Source organism: Cygnus olor, chromosome 15 (assembly GCF_009769625.2).
Source record: "Cygnus olor isolate bCygOlo1 chromosome 15, bCygOlo1.pri.v2, whole genome shotgun sequence".
Classification (NCBI taxonomy): Eukaryota; Metazoa; Chordata; class Aves; order Anseriformes; family Anatidae; genus Cygnus; species Cygnus olor.
In genome coordinates, this window is record NC_049183.1 from 15234864 (window position 1) to 15246901 (window position 12038).

Genomic DNA, 12038 nt, shown 5'->3' on the forward strand with positions numbered 1-12038 from the left:
AACAGAAATATTTCCTTCTGTTCTCCTAAGACCCAGTGGTGTGGGGCTTGGACATGTCTAAACCAGCTCTGACTTTGTGTATAAGATGAATCTTGAAAGAGGCACCCGAGAATGGCAGCATCTCAGTTTTTCACCTCCACAAGGCTCTGATTTTGGTGCAGAATGGGATGTGGTGCCCTGCCCAGAGGGAAGATGCGAGTCTCATATTTCTGTCTCGTGATAACGGAGTGCAAGCAGGAAAAGCTGATGCAGACCCACTCCTTGCAAATGTCTGTAATGAAAAATTGCAAGTGGAACAATAGAGAGCAATGCACATGTAGTGCTCACAGGGAAGCATCTGCCCATTTTTCTCTTGGGAGCCAGACTGGTGGCTTCAGTGGAGGAAATCATTTGTAAAACACAGCCCTTCCTTTCCAAGTGGTTAAGACCCTTCCAAGTATAAGTTGCTTTTAGGCTTTGCTGTGCAGGTGTCAGAGCTTTTCTTCCAGCCCGCTGGTGACCCATGGGGGATTTTCAATACGGAGGCAGTTCAGGCTTACTTGGCTTTCACTCTTACCGAGCAGGTTATTCAGTTTACGCATCTCTACTGAGGCCATTTTCAGCATTGCTAAAATCTGTTGTGGCTGTAACAGCTTGCACCCCCCTCCAGGCTCATGAAGTGACATGCAAGCGCTGAAAGAGGCTTCTTGACGGACAGAGGAAGCCTATGGTCTGTAGCAACTTGCTTTGCAGTTATTTTTGGTTGAGGTTGTGGTTTGTGCCCCAGAAGAAACGGGGCCGTGCACAGCCAGTTCCCAGCAGCGCTGGTACTTGCTTCATCCCTTCTCTGATCAAAAATGTTTGACTTCTGATCTTCAGAAGGGAATGGGTTCCTTTGACTTCCCCTAATGTCCACAAAGTCAGGGAGCACTCTTGTATTTCTCCACCTCATTCAGTCTTTAAGAATGTGGAAGCTCGTAGGAGTATTAATTACTGGCAATTATAACCTGCTTGGCCAGCTGTCATGCTCAAATGACTACTGAAACCAGCTATCGTAGAAGATGCAGGTTGCTCTTACAGGCTCGTCTCAGCCAAGGGAGCCTTCTGGTTCAGGGGCTGGCAGAGCAGTTGTCCAGCACGACCGATCTGCGGAGCAGCTCAGCCAAATAGCGTTAGGATTGAATGTGCTCGGAGCATTTCTTGCCTGCAGTGTTTGTGCTACAAAGTCCTGATGGCTTGTCACGAATCTCTCCCAGCCCAGCTGGTGAATTTTTAATCTGCTTGTTGATTACACAGGGACCATGTATTTACAGCTCTGCGCTGGTGTTCAGTTTTTGCATTAGGAAATCACCTGGGAAGACCTGCTGGGGATGAGATGCTCTGTGACTGGCCGGCAGCGACAAGCTAGGAGCTGTGACCGTGAATACAGATGTGAAAGTTGCAACTGGATTCGTGAGCCTGGGAACTGAGGAAGTTCAGTTGCAGAAGTGGGAATCAGAAACCTCGAAATGGGGCCAAGTAATTAAGCAACTGCTGGGGTGCTGTGCAAACACCAACCCTATAGAGAGCCCTCAGTTTTCATCTGTCAAGGGAAAAACTACCAGCTTTTCAGCTGTGACAATCGGCGATGGGCATCCAGCTGTAATCCAGGGGCCCAGTAGCTCCGCATTACCAATCCCCTGATTTAAAAGAGGGAGCTCAAAATGCCTGTGGCTTCCAGTATTTAGCCTGCTGCAAGGGTCCTGTCTTTGCTACTGAGAGCGATGGCATGAAATTTCTGCACTACAAATGGCTGTAGATATGTGCTGTAGATATAAAGCTTATTTCTCAGGGCTATAGGCAGATGTGGCTTGCCAGATGTGATTTACAGGAGAAGAGCACACATGCAGGAAGCTCCCTGGACCAGCCAATGCCTCAGGTCCATGTCTGAGCACCCCCTTGGTGTGATAACACCAGTTTCAATCTTTCTCCCCCTGATTCACCCCAGGTAAGTGGTAGATGAATCACCACGCTTTACCTCTGGTGGGCAAGACAGTGCTTTGCTCATAGGCCTTGAATTTTTTGTGCTTGAATACGAAACTTTTGGACTCGAGTCTTTCTGACACGGCTATGGTCGCTGCTGAGAGCTGACACTGCTCTCACGGGCTGCCTGCTTGGTTGTATGTTTTATTTGTCAGAAAAATGCTTTTGCCCCCACTTTCCTTGTAGTGTATGAAGTCTGTTTTCCTATCCAGCTAGGTAGGAGCAGCCTAGCTCGCTGTCCCAGCCCACCAGGAGAGGAGACCACTGTCAGAGAAGCGCTGGGAGTCAGCAGCACAGCTCCTGGCTGGGTTTTTTCCTTCAAGGTGAGGAAGATCTGGGAGGAGGGAGGATAATCTCTCGCCGTGTGAGGTCCTTGCACAACACCACCACTCATCCTACAGTCGGCCTGCTATTACGAAGCCCAGATCGGTCTGAGGATGGGCCTGGGGCGAAAGGGAGGGCCCGACTCTTCGGGTGACATTCTTTGGGTGGCTGCTGCGATGATAAAGAGGAACTCTGATGGGTGACGTTGCCTATCAGGCCCTTCCTGGCAGGAAGTCCTCTCGTCACGATGAGGAGGAAGCCAAGAGGGACAGCACAGGCTGTACTGACCGCAAGGGAATACTTGTCCTCCAGCACAGGGCTAAAGGCTCTTCGTGACCCGCTCTGTGGAACCAGACGGTAGCAAAATGAGGCTGTCTTCAGGGAAAAATGCTCTGGGAATAAGTGTGCCATGCAGAACTGTGCAGGCAGCCCCAGATGTATCAGTGCTCCCAGCCTGGGAACAGGCAGCAAAGCCATGCTGGCTGTATCCGACTGAAGAAAAACACATCCTCTGCGGACAGGGTCCTGTCCCCGGCTTTCTGCTGACACGCGCGCTCGTCTGACCTTCTGCTGAGCTGGTTCAGGGAGCTAAACTGGCTGAAGTGTAACCCTCCCCCTCCAAAAAAGTGATTAGTTCTCACCACAGCTGGTGTTCGCCAGTGCTGGTGTAGGGAGGGAATGGTCTGGGTGCTGGGGGTGGTGGAGGAAGGGCAGAAACCACAACACCCTGACTTGGGTCAATTAAAACTTGTGGAATTTCACCTTAAGGCTCCAGTGGGTTTTAGTGTAAGCAGTGCAGTGGCCTTGGCTTCTCGATGTGGTATGGGGAGAAACTGCACCTATGGAGCAGTAAGGAGAAAGGAATGAGGGAAGGTGCCCACAGATGAGAAGGGCCCAAACTTCTAAAGAAACACACCACTTGGTAATTACTAGAACTAAGCACATTTCAAATGTCACCGCCTCTTGCACTGTCACTGCATATTCATTTTGAGAAAAACAATGTGCTGGGCTTGCATTCTCTCTCCTCTTTTCATGAATCTGCTAACGTATTCAGAAAAGGTCTGTTCTGAAAGCCCATATTAGAGGTGTATTAATTTTGAACTTGTCAGAATGAACGTTTAGTAGTGGAAACAGTTCTACAAGTTTGTCTGCATCACAAATGAAACTAAAACCATCATGCTGGCTGTAAATGTGCTCTATTTTGATTAAACTTGGGTTGTTTCCAGCTGAACTCAGGCATGGGTTTATTTGGGCCCACTCTTCCCTATTCATCTTCCTGATTTTGCTCTTTGTAACTATACTTATTTAAAATGTAGATGATGTTTAAAGAAAATAATCTAAACCAAACTAGATCTGATAGGAAATAAACTTATTTCGGTCCTTCTCAACTTTTAGACAAACCCTATAGATGTGGTCTGGCTGCTGACCCTGTGGATCCAGGCATCCCATTAAAGCAGACACCAGTGTAACTCAGACTTTGCATATTTCAGCTAAAGATTCACGACTCCAGGAGGGAATAATCTGAGGTGAACATCACTTTGTATAAATCTGAATATATTCCATATCACTGTCAGCAATATGCAGATGGCTCAGAAAATTTAGAAGAGAGACTGTGCTTGCTGAGAAATGTCTTGCTTCTTTGGCTCTGAGGCCAATAATGACTGCATTTGCCCATATTCTCATTTAGTTAGCAGATTTCCAAAACCGGGTGCTAAAGGACTCGAGTCCTTGTTTTACCCCATGCAGGAGCTTCTGACTTCCTAGGGATGCTGAGAAAAACAGGCTCCCACTGGAATCAGTACGAGTGGAGGGTGCCCAACCTCCTGATACATCAAGCAGGTTCTTGCTTGGCTGCTTAATAACGAGTTAAATGCCGAACATTAAACACCTTCATTAGATGATGCTAGTCTATTTTTGAATTGATTCCTTTGAAGACCTATAGGTTAGGAGTGGGAAGGGAAATTGGTAATGGAGCAAAAATGACTGTGATTTAGAGATTGAATTGCATGCAGCTAGAGCCATGCATCAGGATAATGAGATTCAGTCTTGTTTGGTTACAAGCACTGGAGACAGAAGCAGAAAATGTGATCCTCCAAGCCAGCTCTCAGGAAATGAGAAACAATGGAGTGAGGAAATCAAATTTCAAACTGCAGGGATATATTTATCGAGTTTTCCTTAGAATTTTTTTGCAGAGCTTTTTGGCATTCTCCGTGCAGCTTTTTTTCTGTATTTTTTTTCGGTCAGCCGACATATGGCTGGAGGATTAGATCACTGTAAAGCACTGTTGTTTGTGACCTATTTGTTAATGCGGGGCTGGGGTCACTGAGAAGAGACGAATGTACTTGTCATTGTTCAGTGCTTCTCAAGTGCTGTTCCTGTTGTCAGTCACACTGTGGCCAGACATTTGGAACAAACTCATTAGCTAATTAGTGGTGTGCTCAGCCCCACGTGGCGGCAGTTGCTGTGTGGGCGATATTCACATTATGGCTGTGGAACAGGCCCTCCTGGGGCTTCCTGGCAGCCGCTCTTTGCTAGGTTAGCTAGGAGGGCAGCCGTGGCTGGGCAGAGCTGGGAGAGGCTGCGTCTGCCTTGTCTCTGCTGGAAGAGTCTCCTGCATACCCGGCATCGCGCTGCAGCCCCTCTTGTTATCCTTGTGCTCATTGTGGTGTGGAGGCCCCTTTACTCCCACTCATGGGGTTCGCTGCCTCCATCTGCCTTCTCCATGTGGACTGCTCTGCTGCTGAAGCAGTTACTGGGGAGATGCCATGGTTATCAGCTTCTGACACTGAACTCATGTTGCAATAATGGCCTTGAACTCTGGCTCTGCCAACACAACTGAAACGTGCTGTGAACAACCTGATAGAGTGTCATGGGTCAACATCCAAGGCGTGGTACAGCCTGTTCAGAAGACAGAACTGGGAAGGAAAGTTTGCTACGTTAGCACCAGGGTTTAAACTCACAGGACAAGTAGCAGTGACCTGCTGTGGCTGATATGCAAGAAGGGCCATAGATCCACTGCAGAGAGTCTGTGCCCACTGTGGGTGTCCTCAGGAGACTGCCAGAAGGGATTGTCCCACTGCAGCCTGGGCAAATCTCTCCTGGTGCAGCTGTATTGATTTGGGCAACACGGCCAGCCTAGCACAAACACCGTGATTTAAGGTGTTAACACAAGTGTAATAAAAAAGAGCTTAGTTTTACTTAGGTGGCTTGTTTTGCCCATGCTGAGTGACTTGATCTGACTGATAGAAAATAGTTTTGTTGATACAGGTGTGCCAGCTGTAGGAGTTCTTTGCTGGGTTCGTTTATTTGTACACTTGCACTGTAGACAGAACGCAAGAAATGCCTGGGATGGAGCTGGAAGCAGAGAAGAAGCTCCCACCTGTTTCTAAGAGTTGTCTGTCCAGACCTGGGAGGCAGGTAGGCAGGAGAGAAGGCAGCAGGAACACTCTCATTCTGCACATTTTATTTTAAACAAGAGCTTTTTTCTTGTTCTTTAGAGCTGTCAGCACCTAATCATTAGGATTAATGAACACGCACAGAAACATTAGGTTTCCACCATTGCTGCTTTTTCTAAAGACAAAAAGAGAGAAGTATTCTTTCAGCTCCTGCTGATAGCGTCAGATGCTTGCAGATGCTTTATTTTTTCACCCCGAATTTCATTCTGCTTAGCTCTCCTAGCTCAAGGTTAACAGCTAAGCCACTATTGCAGCTAGCTGCAGAAGACTTGGCTTCCCAGCTACCAGATGGTATTCAAAGCATTTGGACTTGCAGCATTTCTAAAACAAGTTCCTTTTAATGCAGCTTACTCTGCTTTGCTGCAGTCCATGTTCTTCAGTATTTAAACCTTGATCCTTCTCAGATTGAGGTCAGTGGGAATTTTGCTACCAGCTCCGAGGGAGGAAGGGCTGGGCTGTAAGTTTGGAGTGCATGGCCTGGCCTTCCTCTCATTTGAAAAGCACAGCCTTATGCGCTGGATTTTGCTCTGTTTCCCTTTGTCTTATTGCGTTTTAATAAGGCAAGATTCCTCAGGAATTTGGGTTTTAAATGACCAGTAATGCTACCTGGAGCCAGCCGCGCTAATATGAGTCCTGCTAGCCAGCTTCCCTCCTGACCTGCACCGACCCTCGCTGTCTCCAGAACAGCCATGTCCCGTTTCCTCGAATTGTCTCACGGTTTTATGATGGGAACAAACACTCAGAACCACGAGGAGACATCTCCCAACCTATGAACCGGGACACTGCTTTGGTCATTGCTCCGAAAGGGGAAGAACGTGAGCTGCAGACTGCCTGGCTCCTCCTGCCACGCTCCCACCACCACAGCACAGCTCCCCTTGGCGTGACCACCGAGGTCTTCCTGCAGCTCCATTAACACACGCTCCCCACCGCCACCCAGAATCATCCCTAAATGCCAAAATGCCATTTTTTTTTTTTCATCCCATCGTGAGGGGGGATGACCCGGAAGTGTCCCTAAATGCCAAAGTGCCATCCTTCTGCATCCCATGATGGGGGATGACCCAGAAGTGTCCCTAAATGCCAAAACGCCATCGTTTTGCATCCCAACCTGAGGGGGAATGACCCAGAAGCGTCCCTAAATGCCAAAGTGCCATTATTTTGCACCTCATCGTGAGGGGGGCCGACCCAGAATCATCCCTAAATGCCCAACTGCCATCATTTTGCACCCCATCCTGAGGGGGGACGAGGGGAGCGCGGTGCCCCAGGGGCGGCGGGCAGCGATGGCGGTCCCTTGGGGGCCCGGCCGCCTCCTGAGGAGAAGGAAATGTCCGCCCCCGGGGCAGGGGGGTCGCGGCCTGAGGGCGGGCCGGGCCGGGCTGTGAGGAGAGGGCGCTGCGGGGCGGCCCGCCATGGCCGGCTGAGGGGAGAGGAGGGCGATGAAGGAGAGGACCGTGAGGAAGTAGAGGCCCCACAGCAGGCAGCGGGGACCTGCAGCGCAGCCCCTACCCCTTTCATTTATCCTCTTTCCCCTTCCCCCGCTCGTCTCCCCGCCGCGCCCGGCCCGGTGCCGCGCCTCGGGGCCGCGCTCGGCCGCCGGTTCCGCCTCCTCCACCGCCCCCCCCCCCCCGGCCGCCGCCATGTTGGATGGTGCGTGTGGGTGTCAAACCCAGCCAGAGGCGGCGGCGGTGGCCGGGCACCGGGACATCGCGACACCGCCACATCGCGACACCGCAGCCCCTTCCCCGCTACCCCCTCAGCACGCAGCGCCAGGTCAGTGCGGGAGCCGCGGGTTGTGCGCGGGGGGCGGCGGAAGAAGCCCCCCGTTTTTCCTCCCCTTCTCTCCCACCCCTCCGTTTCCCCCTCTCCCCGGAGCCTTCTCCCCTTCAGCCGCGGGGACCCGGGGGGGGGGGGAGGGGGGGGGGTTGGGGTGCGGTCAGGGCCCCCCCCCGGGGGCTGCGGGGCCTCCCCGCGGCGGGGAGCGGGGCCCGGCGGTGGGGTTAGGGCCGGGCCGGGCCCTGCCGGGGGGTGGGCGGCTGGGGAGGGGCCCGTCCGTCCGTCCGTCCGGGGGTCTCCGGGGGGGGGGTGGCGGCGGCGGTGGCAGCCCCCCGCGGGGCCGGGGCGGCCTTTGTTGTCTCCATTAGGTCGCTAGCAACAGTTCCTGGCCATCATGGCAGCCCCGGCTGCGAGCAGGAGGCACTGCCAGGAGCTGCCGGGAAAGGTGACTGCGCCCCGGGGCCGCCCCCGGGCCGGGAACGGTGTGGGGGAACCGCTGGGGGGGACCGACCCCAAAACCCCCAGACCCCAAAAGCCCCGACCCCAAGACCCCCCCAGACCCAGCCCTCAGCCCCGCTCCCCCCTCGGCCCCGCATCCCGCTGAGGGGCGCCGAGCCCGGGTTCACCAACGCATGCGGAATGCTGCTCTCATGTATTTTATTTTTTAAATCCATTTGAGATTTTCCTTTTTTTTTTTATTCCCCATCTTAACGCCCTGCCCGCGCTAGATCTGATGCTACGGATCGGTCTCGAGCACTTAGCGTGCCGTATTAATCGGTATCGCAGCTGTGAATTGTATTTGCACGGGGATTATTGCAGGCTGCCAACAATGAGCCTTGCCGATTTTAAAGCTGCGAGGCGTATCGATAGCAGATATTTGGTCTCGATTTTATTTGGCCAACGGGCGTGTAACGCTTCCCCCCCTCCCCTTCCCCTTCCTTATCGCTGATCTGGAAAGCTGAGTTGTATTTAAAATCCCCACGAATTGGACGTGCTGCTTTTTGTTATTTTTTTCTAAGCAAATGCCCCGAATCCTGCGTTTTCACCAGGAGATACAGAGTACTTGTTCTGATTGCTAAGCCATGTTGCGGGTGTTGCAGACTGTGGAGACTGACTTTAGGAGTTCAAAATGCAAATCAGGCCACAAGGTTCAGTTTTATTATTCTCTCCACTGTAATACATATTTTATGGTAATATGGAACTCTTGCATAATTCTGTATTGCTGTGTTTTATGCAAGACAAGGTCAGAGAAAACTGGATTGCTAAGGTTTAAAATATAAGATGTCAGAACGATTTTTAATTAAAATACAAATACATCATAACGATATCTTCAGCAAAATAGGGCCTGTTTAGGAAGTGCTTCTAAATATGTTTGTCTTGGCTGATTCCCAGATACATTATTTCCAAACAGGCTCACGTATAGTGTTTCATTGTGAAGAATCACAACTTCTGATAAATTTTCTCTTGCAAACTCGGGGTCACGGTAAACTAGCTAGACAGAGTTTTAAAGATAATCTGCTGTATATTAAATATTTAACCACGTTATCAAAAATTACCGAGTACAAATTAACCATGAGTATGCATTCCTGAAGACGGAGTCTGATAAGGCTGAGCTGACGGCAAGTTATACTTCAGGAAGTTTGACTTGCTGCTGCTGATTGCAACTTCCTTGATGTCATAAAGCAACTATGCGGCATCATCCTGCCGTGACGACGGTTCTCCTAGGGTAGCAAACTTCTCCGTGTGCTGACAGCTGAAAAATAACGCCCGCCTTTAAGAAATGAAGATTCTTGCAGGTTGGACCTCTCTGTTTAGGAAGAAGAAAAAAAAAAAAAGAGGAAAAAAAAAAGACCTGTTCCTTAGGTAGGAGGTAGATAGCTTTGGGTAGTAATTGGGAAAGAAAAGGCTTATCTAGAAGTTGCCTTGTTGTCCTGTACTAGTAGGAGAGCCCTGATCTGAGCCCTGGCTGTCAGGTGCCCTGGATGGTAGTGCTCGTGGTGTTTTTCACGTCCATTATTCTCACAGTCACTTTTAATGAATAGTTGACAAACATCTGATGTCCAGTGCAAGCTGTATAATGCAATGAGCATAAATAAATTGTGCTTGTACTGACCGCATCGTTATTTACATAACTGGTTAATCATGCTAATTTCATTCCAGCTGTCAGACATTTGATTGCTTTAAAACTTGGAGCTTTTGAGAAGCCTCAAATCTTGGATCGCTGCTGTAAAATGCCAAAGGCCTAATTTGTTACTTCATAAAAATGCTGATAGTCTTGCTGGGTAGAGAAATTGGTGCTTTTTTTTTCTTTTTTAAGGAATCATTAGATTTTAATCTGTCTTAGGAGAAATACGTTACCGAATAGCTATGATATTCGTGATGTTGCTCTTCATGGGTCTCATGTGTAGGAGGGGGAAGTGGCTGTTGGTTTTGCCTGGCCGAGAAGACTGTGAGTTACTTTGAAATCTTTGTGTAATGACTGGTACTCAGGAAACAACTTCCTAGTCTTCCAGTGCCATATTTGCAGCTTGCTGAATTGTCTCTCGGGATCTTGCTAATAGAAAATGAAAGGTGTCTGGTTTGTATGAATGCCTGTAATGTTCTTTTCCCCCCTTTGCCTTGCTCTCATCTGTGCAGGGAAAATATCGAAACGTACTAGTGTCCTGCTGTCTTAAGTGCTTCAAAGAGCGGCTTTTTTTTTTTTCTTAACGAGCCTAGCTGCTCGTTAAGAAAGCATGAGACACCGTGGAGGAGAACAACATGCGTGCTGTCCTTTAGAATAAAACCTCCTAGTTCTAATTGTAGGTCTGCTAGCATTGCCATACGTCAATTTGGTTGCATACTGCTACGTGCTGAATAGCAGACCTTACAAAAAATCGCAGCATTAATCAGTCTTGATGGCTGGGATGGGCTTGCTTTCCTATTCTGTGGGGTGAAAAATAAATTTAGAATGCTTGTATAACAGAATAAGTGAACTCCCAGGCCGTAAGCTTCAGGATGAATCTAAAACTACACGGCCGTAGCAGTTGAGCCTCTTGAGGGGTGATGCAGGAGGCAGAAATTTGTAGAAAGTTGTTATTGGCTTATTTAACGTCTTGCAAATGACATTTTGGCTTGGGTTTTCAAGTGTGGGGTGTGATTTTTTTGAAGGTGGTCTAAACTGTTGATGAGGCAAAGTAGTTTGCAAGTGATTAGAAGTTGTATTTAGTTTCTGAAGAGAGGGAAAATTAAATTACTGAGACTGAGTTCCATCAAACTGTACTGCACATGTTCGGAGTTACCACGTGAAGTTAAATGCATGTAAATATCTCAGATTGGAGTTTGTGTGAATGATTATACTAATCAGAAAATTAATATTGAAGTATTTTAGTGTTTTCTAGCCCCAACACCATTGCATTTTTATATGGAAATATTCAAATTTTTTCATTTTGGTAAGACTATATTTAGTGAAATGCTTTTCTTCAGTATAGGTAATTATCAGCCCAAATATTTTGGTGTAGCTGCCAAAACCGAACTTAAAAATTGATCCCAGCCCCAACGCCCTGCACGGCGTTAATTGTTAATAGTGTGTCTATCTGTTCTCATGTCACCCAGGGCTGTTAACATAAATGCCTCTATCTCGTTCCTCGCCTAGCTCGCGTTCAAGGTCAGACGTGGTCCGTTCACGCTGCTTATGCCTTGGCTGCACAGTGACTTGAAAAAGCCGGCTCTTTCCAGGTGGGGAAACATGAGCAGGGCGCGGAGCAGAGCCCAGCACCAGCAGGTCCCCGCTGGCAGCGTGAGCACAGCTGGCTCCAGCCGCGCGGCTGGGGGAAACCAGTCCCGGCCCAGGGCTGGCGGCATCTCGGCCTCGCAGGCTCTCCTTATCTTGGCTTTATGGTGGAGGTGGCTGGGTAAAGTTCTCAAAAATCTCAGACTCAGGAGTTTTGTTGTCCTGTTGTGTGCGGTTTATTTTCGTTCCATTTCATAATTTTCCTTCCACGGTCAGGAACATAGGTCCCTCAACTGCCTAAAGTAATTAGTGGAAATTCTTGCGTGAGCTCTCTTCTGATATATGCGGTTCTCTTCCACGGCGTTGGCTGCTCCCGTCTTTCCTCCAAGTGCTGTTTTATTAATGTAGTCTATAGTTGCTGAGTCTTCAGTCATGTAACTGTGTAATAAATACCAAATTTACAAGGCATGAAAAGCAGAATGGATTCGGAGGGTGGCCTAGACGGGAGAGCGCTTGAATGCAGTCTGTTTCTATAGAAATGGTACAAACCTGTCTTTTGTCTTCTCTATCTCCTCCTCTATCTCCACATGCTTTCTTGCCACCATAATTACCTTGCACTTTGCACACATATGCATCTGTTTTAGTGCCTGTTTAAATAGCAGTCCCAGTTCCTGTCTCCAGTAGGGTCATATACACGTTTCCCATGGCTCAGATTTGATCACCTTTAGACCCAGTGTTTTCGTGTGTGTTTCTTTTCCAATGGAAATTTCTGTTCT

General features: G+C 49.0%; 1 protein-coding gene across 5 annotated transcripts in view; it reads left to right on the plus strand.

Moving 5' to 3' along the window:
* Positions 1-7165: 7165 nt before the first annotated feature.
* EPN2 (epsin 2) overlaps positions 7166-12038 on the plus strand; it is a 43854-nt gene continuing 38981 nt past the window's right edge. The window contains exons 1-2 of one of the 5 annotated variants that reach the window (XM_040575117.1): positions 7394-7547; positions 7919-7995. The gene's annotated coding sequence lies outside the window, so the exon portion shown is untranslated. Of the gene's footprint in view, positions 7548-7918; positions 7996-12038 lie in introns of those variants that run through there. The other 4 variants (XM_040575115.1, XM_040575113.1, XM_040575118.1 and 1 more) reach the window with 4 other exon arrangements.